This window comes from Haemaphysalis longicornis, unplaced genomic scaffold (assembly GCF_048455015.1).
Source record: "Haemaphysalis longicornis isolate Haplotype H1 unplaced genomic scaffold, Haemaphysalis longicornis Haplotype H1 scaffold_10, whole genome shotgun sequence".
NCBI lineage: Eukaryota > Metazoa > Arthropoda > Arachnida > Ixodida > Ixodidae > Haemaphysalis > Haemaphysalis longicornis.
The window spans coordinates 110949008-110970145 of NW_027526204.1; the positions used below are offsets into that span (position 1 = coordinate 110949008).

Consider the following 21138-nt stretch of genomic DNA (forward strand, 5'->3'; position numbering starts at 1 on the left):
AAAAAGTTCCCCAGAAGGGTACAAAAGGCCCCCGTAGTCGCACTGCCTAGTGAAATCTGCGACTTCGCCTGCTTCCTCCCGTGAGCCCAACAGCTTCTCTTCGCAAAGCGCGCAACCGATTGGAAGTATGCACTTCCTCGCAGCGTAGCCACTTATATAATAAATAAGCCGTTGGTCACTCCTGGCCACCGTGTAAGAGGCGTGATCGCTTTCGGCAGCAAGGTGTTGCAGGACATTATTGGCTTCATCGAAATGGATGTTGGTGATCAGCTCATCGACAAAAGCCTGTCTATCAGACGATTGTTGTAATGCAGCTGTAGTGGAATCCAAGAGAGAACCAAGCGTTGCTGCATCTACATTACCACTCTCAGGTGATCTTACGAGGTTACAAAAGCTAATACAGCTTATTGTGATCAGGAACTGCTGCGGAGTCGGGTGATCATTGGAGCCAGAACACTGCCGCACAATTCCGAACACACTTTCCACTGGGTCCTGACACAGCCTGGACGTCATCACGTACTTGAAGCCAATCTCGCCGGTCAGATAGTCTACGAGTGACAAAGTGCTGTTTAGGGTTACCCGGAGGCCTTCGGCCGTCGAGTGGCTTAGAAAGCCGTCTCCACCATTTGCATGGTGTTCCCACTCGGACATGTACGCCAAAAATGTAACGATGGCGTCGATGTGAACCGAGCCGCGCCTTAATGCTTGACTTGGGATTCTAGATGTCATGATGGAAATGATGCTGTTGATCATCCTGTAAATGTAAAAAGAGCCAGATGTATGAATACGGCGGACGCGGGCAAAACAAAACAAAAAAATAGACCCGCAACAGCTATTAAAATGCGTGCGTACTCGGACTCGGGAAGCTACATCGTAAACACGTGGGAATGGGTTTGCAGCCGTCGAGCTAGCGGGTCGGACTGAAGTGCTGCGCTCATAGGTCTGCCGGCAATTACATTTACGCAAATCTGACGCTGGATCTGGTCGATGATCCTCTACAATTTCCATTTGACAATCTCAAGGCTAACTGCAATGAATGAAAAGTTAATTAACAAGACCTAGGTAATTGTTGCCCTAAATATAAATTGGAACTTGTTTTATTGCGTGTTCCCCTACCTCTGAACATCTCGCGCAACACAAAAAAATTTACCTGCGAAAGCTTATTTTACTTACTTAGTCTTCCCTACCACCTCTCTATCTATCTATATATATATATATATATATATATATATATATATATATATATATACAGGCGAGCCCGCTTATAACGAACACAACGGGAAACCGACATCACTTTGTTATATCTGCTTTTCGCTATATCTGGACAGAAAAGCTATGCATACCAATGGTAACGGGAAATGAAGATTTGTTCGTTATAACCGCTATATCGTTAAAACCAGGTTCGCTATAAGTGGGCTATGTATATATATATATATATATATATATATCGATATATATATATATATATATAGCGACTCAGAATGGGAAATGAGGGGCTCGTTGAATATAAGACAGAAATAAGAGTTGGCAGTCAAGAAAACCTCGGAAAGCAAAGGGGAGGATGTGGTAGGTCATTGAAACAGATTAAGAATTTGTAAAGAAAGTGGAGAACAAATACCCGCCAGGTGGGATCCGAACCCACGTCCGAGTGGCGCTGGCTACCACTCCCAAGCACAGGAATCAAAATACCTAAACATAAATACCCCAGAAAGTGGAGGGGAAAATCGCCCCGCCGGTAGCGTAGTGGGTATCGCACCAGACCGGCATTCTGGAAGGTCGTGGGTTCGGATCCCACCTGGCGGGTATTTTTTCTCCACTTTCTTTCCTTTCTTCCTTTACAAATTCTTTATCTGTTTCAGTGACCTACCACATTATCCCCTTTGGTTTCCGAGGTTTTCTTGACTGCCAACTGTTATTTCTGTTATATATATATATATATATATATATATATATATGTGTGTGTGTGTGTGTGTGTGTGTGGGTGTGTGGGTGGGTGGGTTCGACTCCCGCTCCCGGAAAAAACGACGGATTTTTTCTCGACTTATATTTTCGCTTATGTATCACTGTATCAAAGAAACATGACAAACACACCTCATTCGGCACTACTAAATATTTCGGAAACAGCCGAATAGCGCTGGCAATAACGACTGCAACCTTGATATATATATATACATATCGTCACCAGCCTGTCTACGCTCACTGCAGGGCAAAGGCCTCTCCCATTCATGTCCAACTACCCCGGTCCTGCGCTAACTGCGACCAATTTATCCCTTCAAACTTCTTGATGTCATCTGCCCATCTAACTTTCTGCCGCTTCCTGCTACGCTTGTCTTCTCTAGGGATCTGCTCTGTTACCCCTAATGATCAATGGTTATCTTGCCCTCGCATTACACGCCCACTTTTTTTATTTTCTACAAATATGTCCTTAAACGCGTTTGTTCCCTGACCCACTCCGCTCACTTTTTGTCCCTTAATGGTACACCTATCATCTTCCGTTCCATTGCCCGCTGATGCGTTCTTAATTTAAGTTGAACCCTCTTGGTGAGCCTCCAAGTTTCTGCCCCGTACGTGAGTGCAGGTAAGATGCAGCTGTCATACACTTGCCTCTTCAGGGACAATGGCAGGCTGCCATCCATTATCTCAGAATACCTGACGTATGCACTCCACCCCATGTTTATCGTATCTGTTATATATATATATATATATATATATATATATATATATATATATATATATATATATATATATATATATATATATATATATATATATATATATATATATATATACACGTGTGTGTGTTCTTAAAACGTCTAATTGCAAATTATTGTTATGCGCCGTTATTATTCGTGCGTGATGCAAGCTATAACGCACGTACGGAAATTCTGCCAATTTACGATATCTAGCATCACAGCGTCTTATTGAATCATGCCGTTTCACATTGCGAAAGGTCACTCCTAACACCTTCTAGATGGTATAGGCAAGGTTCGCTGCGTGAAACTTTGGCGTCCACGTACGTCGCGAAACCAGTCAACAACAGTTCAGCCCGCCGCGTACTAATGGTAGTGGTGAAATAGGTATTGAGCTACTATGCACTAGAATAAGTTTCCCCGCGCGGAGCCTTTGTGTCTTATGAAGGCGCCGCAGAAAAACAATAATGAAAACCTAAGGGCGTAAAAAAATAAGTTTTTTTGGCAGAGCAGGCTACACCCCTATACACATGGGGTTAATGCATGTACACACCAATTCCCAGGCAAGCTATTTTCTTTCATGTTTTTACCATCCCAGTACACTAGTACTCGATCGTCAACGCCCCCCCCCCCCTCGCAACCGAACAGAAGTAGTGCCAGCAACGTAAAAAATCGCTTTCTTTACGCAGGCAAACTATTACAGTCCCGACACCAGAAAAACTGAAAACCAGGCTCCTGCCTCCCGCTCCCCCCAATTTCTTTTAGCACCCCTTAGCTTTTATTTGCTCTTACTCGAAGAAGCGCAGGGTGGGGCGAACGCTGACACCTGACGCCTCCAACTCCTCTTTAAAGAAACGCAGACCACGCTGAACTTGGGAGCCGAAAAGCTGGAAAGCGTAGTTAACACGCATTCGCTCGAAGTTGTTCGGGCTCAGGTGGACCCCGCGTATGCCGTGCATGACTCGAAGGGTAGTAGGACCTCCATCTAAGCTGAGCGCCTCCTGGACCACGTTCAGCGATACCTGCACGGAAGGGAGGAAGCGCGGTTCCTAATAATTCCAGTATTAGGTAAGCGTTGTGACAACGCTCAGCAAATCGGCATACGGTTGATTCGGCGTGAATAGGTGCATAATATCGTTCAAAGCGTTCAAGGGAGAGGACAGGTTCACACACGGTCCGTGTGAGCATTCGCCAGTCGCTACTCTGACTTTTTCATTGATGTACGAAACGCCAGGGTACTTATCTGTCTCCTTCCGGCCACTGTTTGGTCCGCTTACATATAGGCGTTTGCACTTGTATACGTGTAGGAACGCGAAATCGGTGTAGTATGTTACAAGATTCAGGTATTCGATGATATACCCAAACATGTTTTTAGTGAGGCGATCTGCTGTAGGCTCGAGTGCGTATACGGTAGGCAATACGCCACATCTGGAAGCATATTAAAATCCTGAAAAGTAGGAGTATGCGCTGAGTATAGTTGGGATCAGGCCCACCAGACTCCTCTTGCTACACTTTTTTGGACTGCAGCGAACACTAAAAGGTACGTGGAAGGATGTTCCCTCCTCCGCCGAAGGACGTGCGTCTGCGCCCTCTCCATTTTTCAACAAAAGTTTGCATTTTCTCTTTATAGCCACGTCCCTTAGTAGCATCTAAATCGCAGTTGAGGCCGCAGCTTTGTGGAAGAGGTACTATAGCTGTTACTTCTACTGCACCGCAAGAAATCACCCCGCGGAAGCACCTGTGGTGCGCGACAGTGTTTTGCCTTATAAACCTCTCTGTGCTTCGCCGCACGTGAAACTTGTCCAAAAGCTTATTTCAGTTGGTAATGGGCACTCCTTATTGATGCTTTCTTAACATTTTGTGTAGCGAACAGGAAACACTGTAGTAATTTGTACCGCTGTCTATATCTAGCTTCACCTCTTCGGATGAACCCAAAAATTTAGACTGCGGAAGGCAGCAGACGGCATGATTGATTGTATGCTTATGCATGCACTATGGATCACAGAAAAAAACTCACCTTTCCATCTGGAGTCTCGAAATCGTGGGTGAGAAGGTTGTTGCGCAGACATTTTATGAGATGAGGGAAGTCAGAGACGAAGTGCAGGAAGCGCGTGCGATCTTTTGGGTGGTGAATGCGGGATTTGATGTACTGGGCGGTGCCCTCGATTCCTAGCTCCTTCCACATATTGCGATTCCATGTGGCTCCATCGCAGGTGATGAAGTCCACGAAAAGACCGGCATCTTCTGCGAGAATGACTGCTTCAATGAGAATTTTTGCAAGAAGGTCTCCTTTAACATTCCTGTGTGTCGCAAAGACTGCCAGGATTTGTGTCCATTTTCCGACGAATGGCGAGAACATTATGATCATTCCGTGATCGCAGGGCAGTGTCCGTTCTTGTTCCGTCGTGAATGGCCCTAAATCAACAAGACCCTCGATTCGGGCAGACGTGGTCACGGAAAGGTGTTCCGATAACTTGATTTCGTCCACGAGTATGCCCCCATGGCGCTTGAAAATGTCCATGTTTCTTGTGCGCTGTTTCAAGCCTGCCAAAACTTTTGTGCAAAAGCCGAATCCAGTTTTGTATGCGCTCAAATATTTTCTTAGCGTGTTTTTGCAAGGCAGCACGAGGATCTTGTTTTTCCTGATGTAGTTGTACAGCCTCGGACTTTTCATGTTCATTAATAGGCACTCCAGTATCCAATCCTGCGTGAAATCCATCCCCCTCGTTCCTTTCCTCTTCGATGCGCGAAAAAAATGCAATGCGGCTTCCCGCTGCTTTGGGTGGAGCGCCTCGATGCGTTGTTCAAATGCCTGTTCCTTGATATTCCGGTTGGCTTTTTTCATCTCCATCAGTTGGCGTTTGGTGACCCGTAATTGTGTCTTGAGACGCTGGTTGCGCTGCAGGAGGTTCTTTTTGTGCAGGTTTGCTTTTCGCCGCTTAGCAGCGTCTCGAAGCTTCAGTTTGTATTTGCGCCGGATGAGCTGAGTTCTTGCCTTCAAGCATGCTGAGCAAGTTGTCCCTACAAAAAAAAAAAAAAAAAAAAAAGACAGAAAACGGTATCACCAGAGCTTCTACACAATTATATCATGGGGATGTTTGTCCCCTTCAAAGTACTCACTGACAAGAAATTTCAAAGTTGGGATAACTGTGTAAAAGGCTGGACATACCTCCCAGCAAGTTTTAGCAGTAATCGTGCAGTATACCATATGTTAACTCCGTTTTTAATCTTTCCGCGCATCAGAAAGGGCGGAAAGGGCACCCTTTCGTAGTCGGCATAAGCCTGACGCCATCTACTACTCCTGGACAGTTGCAAGTCGGGCGAGTTGGTACGTGTTCATACTTAATCACAGCGCGAAGGACGGGACAGACAGAAAGAATAACCACTGGACAGGCGCTGACTCTCAACTAAATTTATTGAAAACCCGCAACAAACATTTATACTGAAGGCACACAACGCCGCACGTGTCAAAGAGCTTACAAAAACCAAAGAAAACCAGATAAAAGTGCAAACGGGAACATGGCTTATTTGTCGTTATCCATGAACTGGACCTCTTTATCAGTAAGCACCACTGAAGGGTGGCTCACACACTTATCGCCCCTCTTGCTAATGTGATAGGCTTCAACTATCTCACGGTGTAGCTGCTTCGGGTGCTTGGTGAGAATATCAGGTGCGTGAAACACCGGTTCGCAGCCGCACGTGTGGCAGTGTGAGGGCAAAGGCGGTCGCGGACGTTTGTTAAAGGAGAGCGCATGCTCTCGCAATCTGACATTAGCACACCTACCCGTCTGCCCTATGTATGATGCGCCGTACCTGAGAGGGATTCGGTACACGACACTGGTTTGGCAGTCCACATACCTGTGCTCATGGTTTGTGCCACACCCTGATTTTGGGGCCCTTTCTTCCAACGTAGCCTTTCTTTGTACGGCTGCGCACAATCCCTCCAATTTACGTGGGGCGGAAAAAACCACCGTGGCGCCATACCGACTGGCAACGTTCTTCGAACCATGCGCCGTACGGTGCACATAGGGAATCACGGCCAATTTACTTCTATCCGGTTTTTTCCTTTCCTTATCAGGGTCCCCGCGAGACTTGACATGCCTGATCAACTTGTTCCCACAACTCCAGAGCGTTGACCTAGGGTAACCTGCCGCCTCTAGCCTCTTTAACTGACCTTCGAAGCTCTCCTTCACTGTATGGTGGCAGGAGTGGGTTAAGGCTGAGCGCAACAAAGAAAAACACACTCCATTTTTCACTAATTTAGAATGACCTGAGTCATAACTTAGGAGGGGTTTCTCAGAGCGAGGCAAGTACACCCAACAGACATGGCCTACCTCAAATCTTAAACGGAGGTCAAGGAACTGCAGCTCTTGGTGTTGTGGAAGCTCGACAGTAAACTTCAACCCGAAACCACTTTCTCGGAACACTTTCAAGAGATCTATGGCCATGCGGGGTAAATCAGCAGAGTTCACAAAGGCAAGGTAATCATAAGCCATGTTATACAAATAAGCCATGTTCCCGTTTGCACTTTTATCTGGTTTTCTTTGGTTTTTGTAAGCTCTTTGACACGTACGGCGTTGTTTGCCTTCAGTATAAATGTTTGTTGCGGGTTTTCAATAAATTTAGTTGAGAGTCAGCGCCTGTCCTGTGGTTATTCTTTCTGTCTGTCCCGTCCTTCGCGCTGTGATTAAGTATGTACTACTCCTGGCCCCGAACTGGCGACGTGAGGGCTCCCGTGACGTGGCCAACGCGCTGGCTGCGGTTGATGCACGCTTCTCCGCCGTGTGTATCCCGTTAGAGTTTTAGGACTGACGTCACGCTGCCCGGCGTGTTGAAATGGTGGAGACCGACGATGGAGACCACGGCCAGACTGGCCGCGCGAGCGAGTGCGAGCGCGCGCGTCCATACACAGAGACAGTGGTGCGACGTGAACAGTGACGTCATGAGCGCCCTCCTGTCGTGGCGCCCGCCTTGGTTCTCGTTTAGCCGAAACCCAAAGCGACACGAATAAACGAGGCTGTAAATAATTATGTGCGCTGCGATCGACCGTCTTATCGGCCATCCTATGATTAGTGGGCTAGTAGGCACCCATAAGCGAAAAACATTAATCACGAGAACCCAAACAACCAAACACTTGTATCGTGGCATGCAGCTGCGCACGGGGTGGCCATTCTTACTTCATCGCCACATACCCTTGGTAGTAATAGTACCGGCATGACGCATCCTGATGTGATTCACGTCAGCTGCTCACACTGCGCGGTGAAAAGTACGTTCGGATTTCTGTTTCCCATCACCTGTTTCTCATGTACAGAGGGCAAAACACTCGTCTATCATATATGTTATAATGCGTGACTACATGATACTAAGACCACACTTCTTACCGCAAAGTGGACGCATAGAATTCGCACCACTAAAAGTTATCTAAGACCATGGACTTTCCTTCGCAGCAGCGCCAAGGCATGTCCTACTGGATGGGGTGGGCCTCATTTTTGAAATTGTGCATTTCATGACGCTAGTTCAAAAACACTACTCCTACATCATACGCCATACCCACGCCAGTTTTTTCCTTAGCTCCTTCTCGGTCCCTTTTTTCTTCAACTCCAGCCTTCAGCAGAGCAGCATGAATAGGATGTTAAACGCCGGCAAAACTCTTTGTTTTTTGATAGAGAGCCTTCTCTTTCTCTCTTTCACATTTCGTACATCTAGACTTATCCTGCCTCGCCCGAAAATGATTTGCCGAAAACTACTGCGTGGTTGCGAATTGTAAGCCCTCCACTTTGGTCCTCAACGTATTTGTAAAAAAGTCTGCGTGCGCCAATTCTCAGAGTCAGCGAAAAAAAAAAAGCCACTTGAAATGCAACGTACCGTACGGCTGCAAAGGAAAGCTATACAGATTTCTCCGAAAATTTCGCCGTTGCAAAAATCTCGTCCTGGTCCGGGACGGATTCTCCTCGCAGTAACTTTCGTGAACTCTTAGCCGACGCTGCTTAGTCCTCCTGGACTCACCAGTACGGGCCTCGAAGCTCATTGTAACAAAGGTTTCACTGGCGGTCGTCCCAGCGTTCTGTCTGCTTGTTTTGTGTCCTTGTTTTCTGGGTAGCTTTTGTTGAGACCGTCCCGGCCGGGTGTAGGGGGTTACCAAGGGTACTAGCTCAGAGCAATATTCTATGTGTTATTGTACATTTCCGCAATGTGATTTAGCACAGCGCTCAGGGCGCACATGCATCAAGTACGTACCTTCTTCAGAAACGCAGCTTGTGCAGCTGTTGCTGTAGAAGACTTGCTTGTGGCAGCGCAGTGACGCAGCCAGCTTCTTAGACAGCCTAGCCTCGGTGCCCTGCATGTCTTTTTTGAGCATAGCTCCTCGACACAGCGCTAGTGACTCTGCCCGCTGAAGCTCAGCTTCCGCGTCTGCAAGAGACAATCCAGTCTTTTCTGCTTGCAGCTGACCGTTTAAGTATGTGCGTGACAATATCCCTTGGTCTGTGCTTTGAAAGAGAACAGCCTTATCGTGGTATAAATCAAAAGGCTCTACTCGCAGTCTTGATGTGACGTAGAATACGCCGTCAACGTTGGGGACCGCCAACATCGCCCAGTTGGTGTTATCTGGTTTCTTGATGTTCTGCAGTTGTTCCGCACTTCCCCGCGAGCATGTCTCGCGATCTTCCTCTGGTAGTTGGTGGGGGAAAGCAGGACACATTGCGAAGTCTTCGGCGTTTGATCTCAATGTTTTTGGCGGGTGATGTGCATCACAAGTGCTTTCTTCGCTGGTTTTTCTTTTCATTGAATCGCATTCCATCTGCGGGATGTCGTCGCTCTCCCGACAAGGGGCACCGAGCGCTGGAGCTTGAACTGCTCCTTGTGGCCCACGCTGAATGCATGAGGACCGCTGTTGGTCTCGTGCGCTGTCCAGAGGCAGGGCACCTTCAGCAAGTCTTGGCCGATCACGTGGAATTCGAACTTCTTGTCCACAAACAGTATGGACAAAATCCCGCGTCACATCCTTACGGGCAAAATGTAGCTCACAAACTGAACTTGTTTCGAGCAGTGCTCTGCCTTTCATAGGAAGACGCTCTTGCCACTGCTGTCGAAGCAAAGGGCACCTAGGCACTTGAAACAGGGAGAATTTGTACCCATCTTGCAGCCTCTTGTAATTTGTGCTGCAGTCGGGAACACTGCACGCTGTCTGTGTCTTCTTTCTCTTCATAGCCTGAAAATTACAATAAAATATAACTCACGCGTGAGAAATATTACACTTCTAAACAACCTGTTAAGAACCTCTTTGCAGTTAACACAAAAATGCGCGTAAAATAGCCTGCGAGCAGGTGCGAAGATTACTAGATAGGATGTATGTTGGCGAAGTTTATGCGTGCTTTCGGGCTTTCTAGAAAAGACGGGAAAAATTTTTCTTTTATCGCTCTTGCTGAATTTCACGATGAACGTTTGCACTCGCCCTTATTTATGGCATTTAACAACGCTTTTACATGCCATCTCTTCCGGCCTGATATATAACTATAAGGCAATCGAACAGCAGGTACATAACTAAACGGAGTGCGTGAAAGTGCAATCGACTGGCCAAAAAACGCACTGTGAAGGCACAGGAATATGCTTTCGTTTCCCCAAGCAATGCCCACAGAGACGCAACAAAATGCGGCCTGCAAGTAGTTAAACTATATAAATAAAAGTGTGTCAGTAGGTTTCCACATCAGTGATCGGGTTTTGTAGGCAGCAATTATAGAATATTTTTTTTCTGTTTTTTTTTTTGTTCAAAAACTATTCATCATTCACAAAATATTGGCGTTGCGAGGATTTGGTTTTACAATCTATTACTGCAGGCTGTGCTGACGTCAACCCTAGCAGAGAAAGCAAAGCTCGCTTTTTCTTTGTGCCCGATACTACTCTATTGTTGTTTAGCCGTGCTTTCACGCCTGGGCTAGGGACGCTTCCCCACCACCCTTTTCCCTTTCCCTTTTGCTCGAATAAACGTTCGTGCACATGGCTTCATTTCCTACAATTAGCAAACAAAACATTCTTCAACAAAACGCGATATAATTGCATAAATCGTAAGTGAAAATCTCGTATACACTTTGCTCACGACCCCTCTATTTAATAATTCGTCGCACCTGGACGACTGCAACAAACAATCAATCAAATAATAAATAAATAAATAAATAAATAAATAAATAAATAAATAAATAAATAAATAAATAAATAAATAGATAAATAACCCGTCAGGCGTCCCGTTTCGCTTAAGTTTTTGGAGGTGAGCGCTATATTTCAGTATCAGGGCCGATCGCACTAATCGTTATTAAGATGCCCATGTAACGAGAGTTTTGTGTGGCAAAACAGTTACACCTGCTGTTGTGTTTAAAGGCGCAACAAAGCTGAATTCGCGTATGTCAAGTTCGAACGAAGGTCATGATATACATTTAAATAGAACAACAAATAATTTAGCGATGACACCATTTCTGGCAAAGAAACATTTGTCGTTGCTTTCTGTATGTGCTTGATTAGGGGGATGCTCTAACGTCACCAAAACAGCCTATGTAAACCTCTCAAATATTACAAAGGCGACCCCTGGATACAGCACAATAACATTAGAAACATTTTGTTCGTTCCACTAAAAGCAGTTCTTAAAAATAAGAAAGGCAACTGTGACCGCTGCGATCTATACAAAGAAAAACTTATCGAATCGTGCAGGCTTGCCGAAAACTTACTTTACTTAGTGGCGCCGAGTTGCTGTGACTGTGCAGCGCATCCGAACACGATTGAGGGAAGCGATATGTAGAGAAAAGGTTGTAATAGTTTAGTGTAAACGTTTTAGAAAGTTAATTATACGCTTCTATCGTATGTGTGATCTCGAGCTACGTATACCCGCTTCAGTCCGCTTGCCTGTGGTCGCTATAGACATTCAGCGTACACGCTAAGAGCCCGCAACAGCAGCCTTTCAATTATAATCTAGAGTGAAATAAGAAGCTTGTCTCTTACCTTGTCTGATGGTGGTGGTGGGTCAGTTGGAAGTGCGGTAAATTAATCCAGAGCTAGAGCGAACTACGACAAAACGAACATACTTCTAGTTCACTCTAACACGGCCGTGAACACTGCTTCAGTAGCCGTGAATTTCGTGCCGAAGCAGACGATCATCAGCGAGTGCAGCTGGGGAAGTTTGGGTAATCTTTGCTATTGATTTAGCGAAATCTACTGCAATTACCTTCTCCATCAAATAATTTGACCATACAAACGATTAGTGTGTACGTTTACTTTTTTTTGCCATTGCTGCGAATGGAATGTGTCGTCTGCGTTGCCGAGGAAGCGGTCGTCCGTAGCAGACGACAAGTTCATGGCTGTATCGCGCTGAAGCACAATACACGCAAACGTTACGGCGGAAGAAGACCTGTTCCATATAATTTAATCATGACATTCACTTCATAAATACAGGACGTTCTTTAAACCAATGCTGCACAATTACCAGAATTTTTTGTTCATTTCTTATGTTGCAGCTTTTCTCGCGTTAGCTGCAGAAGCGTGCGATAATGTTTGGATCTCTGGCAATTGAAGCCTTTTATTCGGGTCCGTATTAAAACACTTGACACATACTAACATACGCCATGAACTGGCTCCTCTGCCAACTGCAAACATGCCCAACACATATATTTTAGGGAAGCCGATCGGCGCAGGCAGAGCCATCGCTGCTTAGTTATTGCACAAAGGTAAAAAAAAGAAATGCAGGAAGTACATGCAGCGTGCACAAGAAGTCCGGTAAAAAAAGAGGAGGTACCGATAAAGTTTTATCAGTCGCCCCCTCCCTCGCTTCCCCCCGTCGGTGACAACTTAAATTTATGTGGAAAGGTTGCTACCATCCGCAGTGCCGAAATTTGTAAGCGCTTAATCCAAAGCGCTTAATGTAAAGCGCTTAATGTAAGCGCTTAATGTAAACAAATCTCTGGCGGGATTTGTTTGCATCGTTTAATAAGGAATTCATGGACAGCTGGCAATATTTGTTCAAATAACATTTATTCAAACATTTGTTCAAACGTTCTCATGAAGTTGATTGTTCCCTTAATTTTAATGCGAGTCATTGCGAATTCTTAGTAACATAATGCCTTTCACTTACACTTGTACAGCAGAAATCAGCAAAATGATTTATGGCACAGCGACGATACAGTGCGATAAAAACGTATTGCACGAAAAAAAAAAAAAAAAAAGACTAGCGGGGATTTGAACCCAGGTCTTTTGCGTAGAAGTCCAGTGCTGTACCCGCTACACTACGATGGAGGGGTAACGTTCGCAGCGCCCCTAAACGGTTCGACCCCTGTTTTTGCCTCACATTTAGGGGCCCGTTTGAACCACTCTATACTTCTAGTTCACTCTAATGCAGTCGTACGGATGCATTGAGGTGGATGTCAAATTTTGCAGCACCCACAGAGCTATACCCCCAGCCATACTCTCTTGGATGAGTTGCAGGGGCGCTGCCGTGGAGGAACGCCGGGGTATCTTGATCTGGTATGATTTTGGGCAGTAGAATTTATTGCAGTGGGCGTCGTTTGTTTCCCAGTTGCCGCCTGGCAGGCGGAACGTTTTTTTTTTGTTTTTATGCTGATTACGAGAGATTGGTGCTTGCTTTAGTTCGTTCTTCTAAATCTACATCAGCACGTGTGGTCTAAAAATTTCCATGTCGAATTCAAGAAAGGTAACGAAAGGATTTAAAAAGACTGTTGCAATAATAAAATTTCAGCCAATTTTGGTTTAATATCTGTATTTGCTTCGCCTATGCTGTTGCACCACACAAGTCAATATATAAAGAATTCAGTTTCGGCCCTACGTAACGAAATGCTTTCTTTCAACGATGGAACTCTACTTGTAAGGGATTCGGGATTCGGTGTGCCTCTCGAATAGGGGCTCGTTCATTTCATTTTCTTCCCGTGTTGGTGATAGCCGGCCAGGATTAATTGTTGGCCGTGGGCCTTTGTTACCTAAAGTTACCTAGGTGGGCTGACGCTGTTTATTGCGGGCGCTGGCCATAAAAATTACCACTGTGGCCGGGGGCATGGAGGAGGGCATTGTTTCTCCATGAGGCAATTGCAGCAATCTCTAGAGCAGAGCTCCAGAAACTCGACGTAACACCTTTCGCTTGGATCTCGCAAAACGCGCTGTCTTGTACCCACTCACCAGCAAAGACATTGAGCGGTTTTGCGGTCAGGCATTCGTCCTTTCTGACTTTCTGCCACCCCTTGCGAAAATGTCGACCTACAAGCCTCACACACCGATACCGCTTGATATGCCTGAACACCCACAAAAGATTAAGGAATTCAGCGGCTTGCATATGAGCTTCCCAGTATGTGAACATTACTGGTGGTTGACACGGGTACCGTGCACGAACTTGCGTTTCGGTGTGAAGAAGCGCCATCACCTCCATATCAAGCACTGGCAGAAGTAATTTGGGGTATAAATGTAGCTAATAGTCAGTTATAAATATACTTACTCAGCGGCGGTAGACCGGCGGAAGAGACGGAAAAGAAGTACGACGCCATGAGTTGGAGTGAGCTTACTATGATTTTTATAACTACTGGCGCATTCGGAAGGCGCGAACACGGTCGCTACACGAGCCATAGGCAGAACGCAGAGTGGCGCGAGAGATGGCGGGACGCTATCACCTTGCACTCAGCGAGAATGCAGAGGGCGAACCCAAAGATGTGTTCGTTGAGTGCACCGTCTGCCTCCCACGTCTCCCAGTGGGTTCGTTGCGCAATCGGTACGACAACCAGCTCCCGCTGCATTTCTCTATTCGTTCCAGGTTCGGTTCCTGTCGCTGCCAGTAAATTCTTCATTTGTCGCGGAAGGTTTCTGTTAACAGTATTCGTCGTGAATTCGTTGGGGGGTGGAGCTCAAAAGCTTCGTTTTAACATAGTATTTTATGAAAATGAAACGACAAACTTTTAAATATGCCTTGCTTCGTGTATTTGTGACATTGTAACGCGTGGGTTACCTTACTTGAGAAAAAGAGAAAGAAACTTATTTGACGCCAATTCTACCCCGCTGATGTAAATGACATTGAACCACGCACTTCGCCGAAGACATATTATGTGATGAACCCAAGTGTGGCTATAAAAATGTCTTGTGCTTCAAGGACTTGCTTAACCAGTACTAGCAAGCATGAACAAAAAGGCTGGCTGATTGTAAGCCGAATTCAGTTTTGACCCCATTGTAAAGCGCACTTTAATTTAGATAAACTTTAACCCAAAGAATGTGCCCGGAATATTTCTACAAATACGGTACATACCCGCTAAAAAACGAGAGCCGTGCCTAAAGGGCCCAGAGTGAAATGTTGAAGTTAGTAAGAAATAAATACGAGCCAGCCATTTATCATCCTACATTTCCACAAAAGGCATAAATGGTGGAAGGAACACACCTAATCTCCATATACACTAATAAAAACAAGTGAATGTATATTACTAGAAGAACACAATTTTTAAAAAACAAAAACCAGAAAGTAGAAATATCGCAAACCCTAACTGTATAAATAAAAAAACATGCATCTTATACAGCCTAAAAAACAACGATGAGTATAAAAAGCCCCTCAAAACTCCCTAAATTTTCACAATAAATGGATAATTGCGGAAAGGTATTCCGTTGAACGAAATTACAATACACCTACAATCATCACCATCATCAACAAGTCTACCAAGATCCACGGGAGTGCTAAGGCCTCTCGCATTGACTGCCAACCTATTATATGCTGCTTCGCTCGAGGCAACTGTTGGCCATCAAAATTCGATAGCTACTCCCTCTATCATGTTATTAGCCTTCCCCTTCTTCTAGAACCGTGTCTCGGTATCCAGTCTGCCATCCTAATTGCCCCCCGGTTTTCGGTTCCTCTCTCACTACAAGGCCAGCCCAAGTAAATTTATTTTTCTTTACCTGCATTAGGACTTTCAACTCTGTATTTCATCCCGGCAGTTTGCACTAGTCGTATATATCTCTTGCAAGTGATAGAGATACCTCTTTTTGCATATTGGAAGTGCTTATCGAATGCTGCCCAGCCAACACCTAATCTGCGCTGGATTCCTCTCTCGCGCTTGGAGTCAGAACTAAGCATTTGTCCAGGGAGTTATATTCTTTTGCATCTTTAGGTATGTGTTTTTTCTAACTTGAAGAGGGCGCTTTCTACGTGCGTTTTGCTCATATATTCGATTTATTCATTAATATTTTCAGCCCTATGGCTGTACTTTCTCATTCTAGTTCCTGAAGCATCTTTCTGTTAGAATTATGCAGCCCCACTCAGCATGTCTATGTCATCTGCAAACCTCAAATGACACAAGTATTCTTCGTTCATTCTTAATCTGGAGTTTTCCCAGTCAATTTTTAAGAATACTCCCTCCGGGCATGCTGTGAATAGTTTTGGCGAGATGGTAATTCCCTGTCTTACTTCCTGTCAGATAGGGAATTTATCGCGTTACCTGCAAAGCTTCATCCTGCCCGTATATCCTCTATATGTCTCGCCTAGATGTTTTGTGGGTCTCCTTTATTAACTGGTCTTTTAATGCCTGTAGTACGGCTGTGGTGTGTACGGAGCCAAATGCTTTCTCATAGACTCTAAATGCCATAAAAAGTCGTTTAGTTTATTCTGTGTATTTTACGATCGCTTTATTTATAACATGGATTTGATCCATGGGAGAGTAAGTGACCTTTTCAAAACCAGGCCTACAGTTTTGGTTTTTGTGGAATCAGGCTGTTACCTATTGGCTCAATTTAACTGCAAAAAAGCTTGTACAAAATAGAGAGTAAGCTGATGGGCCTGTATTTCTTGAGGTCCTTGGTATCTCCCGTTTTGTGAATCAGAATAATGCCGGTGTTTTTCCAGGCTATGGGCACTTTTTGAGCACTGAACCATTCCGGAAGTGAGAAACTTTGAAAACGACATTCGCGACAGCCAAATAGATAGACTGGTTGAATTTGCATAGAGAAAATACCTGCAATAATGAATGCATTCTTTTACAAAGAAAATGAGTAGGAATTGACAAAGAAAAGTCCTGATGGAACTACAAAAAAAAGAAACTTGGTTTATTCTAAATGGCAACGAAGGCATTGGGGAGGATTGAGAAGTGCTAAGTAACATTCGGAGCAGCGATTATACGATGGGGAGGAGCAAAGTAACGCTGAATCTGAAAAGAGAAAGAAGGACACTGGTGTAAAATAGGAAACCGAGCATGGAATCAATCAGAGCTGGGTTGATGGAGTTTAAATAAATCTTAAAAAAAATTGCGGTTCCAAACAAGAACGAGGATAGTGCATACACCCTAATTAACGACCTGGCGATCACAATAACTGAATCGGGATCAGCTGTGGGAAAAGAAGCGTGTAGAACCCAAACTGGAAAATTAACAAAGAAAACAAAACAGCTAATTTCTATACGTAAGAACATGAGAGTGTATATAACATATACATATACATATATAACGTATATATAACATGAGAGTGCATAGAACACGCCAGCGACCGAGGAAGGGCTCCAAATAGGACTAAGCTTGAAAACATAAAAGAGGTACCTACCATCGGTAAAAAAAGAATGTACGCACTTTGAGGTGACCAGGATAGCAATATTAACAACATGTACAGAATAATAGAGTAGCTTAATGATTCTGTACCAAACTATCTGCCAGCGATGTGCGACCAGGGGAAACTCCTGACAGGACGACGTTAACTAGCAGAGTTCCACTAGTACTTAAGGGGAAGATGGAAATGCTCTCAAAAGCATGAAAAGAGCAAAAGCTGCAGGTGACGATGGCATAACCATGGATCTTTTGAAATAGGAAGGAGACAATGTGCTGGAAAAGCTTGCTACACTATTTTGGAAAAAACTTAACAATACACAAAAATAGGAACGTTACATAAATATACTAACAAAATAAGAAACTATGCGTCGTATTTTTATCCTCCAAAAACAGAAGGGGAATCTCTAGCGATGAAAACATAGCGAAATTGGCCAAAGAGCCTATTGTTTTGCTAGAAAAATCGATAATTGTATATAATCGCTATAATAGCATAAACATAGAAAACTTATCGAACTAAATTCTGAATGCACGAAATATCGAAATTTCACAAAAAACGACTTCCCAAAACTTTCAAAATGATACCTTTACGTCCTAAGTATTGCCACCAACACACGTAGAAAAACTAGGACGTAACGAGAAAAAACATTATGAATAAATAATGAAGAAATCAAAGGAGCTTTTTAAAAATAAAGGCGGTAAAAAATGGCCGCGTGTCTGTTCGAAGAAAGACAATAGTCGACTGGTGCCCCTCCCCAGTAAATTTCCCGCTTTTCTTTCCCGCTCACCTCTCATGCTGCTTCTGTCCCGTGGCATCTTCCCAAGATAAAACGCTAGACGTATGCTCAAGTCAATTCAAATTTACCGCGTTCCTCTGCTCCAAGTCGGGTGCATCGGTGGCAGCGCTCCCATGCGGCGAAGACGCGCGTAAAATGGGGCACCTTACTACAGAGTTTATAGAACCCCATTTTCCTACTCTATGAGCGTCCAAAGCGGAACGTAAAACATATCTAGTGGAACCTTTCGTTGCTGTTGCTGTTTGATTCCTTAAATGCCGCCAGGAGCTATATTAACGCTCACTGCAGCAGGTGACGGTTTTCTGCAGTTGATGTAGCATTTCATTTGCTATCGAAAACACGAAGCATCCTTCAATTGTTATAAAGAAACACTGGAAATATCACTTATGCATTGATTTCCCATCTTAAATTTGCGTAATGTGTTGTTCTTTGTCAAAAACGCTGATAAGTATGAACATTGTCACCAGACGTAGACGTTTAGATTTGGCTGTGCGTATATAAGGCGATTGCGCAACTTGAGTCTTACTTCTGTCGGGTGGCTGAATAGAGTCACCGACAGGGAGACAGACATACAGACAAACCAAGATTTCTGCGTTTAAGTAGCCCAAGAGAGGTTATCGTCTTGAAAACACAAAGGTCGCTCCTGAGTGAACCAGACATGAATTGGTTGAAAGTGAATTTCTAAACTCCAGCCTGCTGCACCCGCGTCAGGATAGGGCATTCAGATAGACGTCGGCTTTAAACTGTAAGGAACCCAGATTTGATTCCGACCACGCGATGCGTTTTTTTTCTTTTTGGGTGCTTCTTGCGCCGTTGTGGAAAGACACGCATTATCATTATGCCCCATTTCTTGTTACAAAGTTTACTTTTCTGCTGTGCGTTCTTACATATGTTCGCCGTAATTAAGGCACAAAATCTTCGCTTCAAAAGTATCGAAATGGGACAACAGAGTAATGCCAGGCATTCCACGGAATTCAAAATTTAAGGAAGAAACACATTGATTCAATAAAATGAAGTAGGCTGTCGGAAGCAGCCATAGACTAAGGGCTACGTTCATTGTCGATGAGAGATGACCCGTCCCGAACCGCCAGAATGCCGTAGACGACTGCCCAGGCACCGGGTCCTGTTCGATTTGTGTCGCGTGATAAACCTCTCACTCTAGCCCACGCACCGCCGTTACTGATGGTAATAGTGTTGATGATAGTAGATCAGGTTCACGGAACTACAGGGCTTTCCTCTATTTCTTGAGCGCATTAAATGAATGTATAAGATGTTGCATGCTTAGTGAGCAAAATCTATGTACTGGTATGTACAGGAGTTGTTATAATTGAAAAAAGTCTTTGTGGATATCATTAAGCTTTGTATAACTGGCTCCATGACAGCCATTGCATGTTTACAGGAAGCCTCCTCTATAAAAAGACCTCCTTTAAACACACACCCGTGCAGAACGGCCGTTTCCTGAAGTAGCGTTCCTGTTAACGTGTGCTCGAAAAGCAGTTTCGAACTAAGTGTTGCATGATCGTTTGTTTTGTTTATCTTCAGTGCGGAGGACAGTCTCCCTCGAGGGGTTGCGTAGCACGCAATTCTTGTGAAAACGTTACTGACACGATAGCTTGTACGTATTACATATGGAGTCAAAGAGACAGCCGGCGCACCGATAGTCGGTTGAGGTGGTGTATTCGCAGGTGTGAAGCAGATAGGAACGCAGGTCTGAGCGTTCAGATAACCCGGCTCATTTGGTATTGTTGGTTCCAGTGAAATGGTGGGTTCCCACACAGGGGGATTGGCCCGGAAATTGGCACTTTACCTAAAAAAAAAGTATGTAATTTTTGTAGGGAAAGAAAAATATTTACATAATCGAATAGATTAGCAGTAGCTGACAACAGAAATAAAAGTAAGTAGATTAGAGAAAGAAAGAAAAAGAAGTAAAAACGAACACTAATGAAAATTAGAAATACGAAACACGAAGAAAGTTGCACAGACGAAGCATTGAGCTAGGCGCGCATATACTTGACAGGGGAATCCAACAGGGCCAAATGACGTTTAACTTGGCAGACAGCCTGATTTCGAAATGAATTCGTGCAACGCACGGTAAGGATACCCGTGGAAGAATCCCAGTTCCTTCGCCCCGAAGGACAAAATACGTGTAGCAGAGAGCGGGAGGTTTAACCGGCTGCATGAGCTTTCTACGTATCTTCGTCCTATAGAAAAGAACCTTCGGCAGGAGAAGAAGAAATGGTCGATGGTTTCTGGTTCTTTGCAGAAACCACATAATGGTGATACGGCCAGATTAGAGCGGTGCAAGAATTAATTTGAATTTGGCACGCGACAGCTAAAGGCAGTTAGGGTGACTTCGCAAGCTCGCGACTGGCTGCTGCACTTATGCTGCACTTCAATGAGTACAGCAGGTGCTCGAGCTCCAAGCCTTTGTAAGCAGAATCAGGCATACTTTGAAGTAAGCACAGCCTACGAAAGCGAGCCGAAGTTATGAGGGAAATTGGCGGCAGAACCTCCAAAACTAGACCGTGCAATCCCATTCACACCACCCGCCGCGGTGGCTCAGTGGCTAAGGCGTTGCGCCGCTGAGCAGGAGGTCGTGGTTCGATTCCCGGCCGCGGCGGTCGCTTTTAAGATGGAGGCGAAAAGCAAAAACGCCCGTGTGTACGAGATTTCGGCGCACGTTAAAGATCCCCAGGTGGTCAAAATTAATCCGGAGCCCTCAACTACGGCGCGCCTCATTGCCAGCGGTGCGTCGGCGCGTTAAACTCTACAATCAAGCCATTCACGCCAGGGCATCTGCCGATTCATTAGGCCAGATACCGGCTTGTCCAGCTACGCAGACCAAACGATATTCACGAAGGGAGGAAGGCGATAAAGAAGCAAGGGCTCGGCGTAAGGGGGTGAAGGGGAGGATGTAAGGGCAGAACAAACAGAAAATGAATCCGTAAGAAATATTGCCTGTCGTTTCGAGGAACCAAGCTTACGCAGGGCCAAGACTATTGCGAGAAATTCTGCGTGGAAAGACGTAGTAAAGTTAGGCAGCCGTAGGAAAAAGGCCCTATCTAGACTGGGAGAAAAAATGCCCACGCCTGCCTTCTCTTT

At 44.9% G+C, this 21138-nt stretch overlaps 1 non-coding gene across 1 annotated transcript; it reads left to right on the plus strand.

Annotated features, from left to right (window-relative positions):
* The first annotated feature begins 1729 nt into the window (after positions 1-1729).
* On the plus strand, positions 1730-1803 carry Trnaa-ggc (transfer RNA alanine (anticodon GGC)). Its single transcript has one exon. It is a non-coding gene; the product is annotated as a tRNA-Ala (tRNA).
* Positions 1804-21138: the final 19335 nt, after the last annotated feature.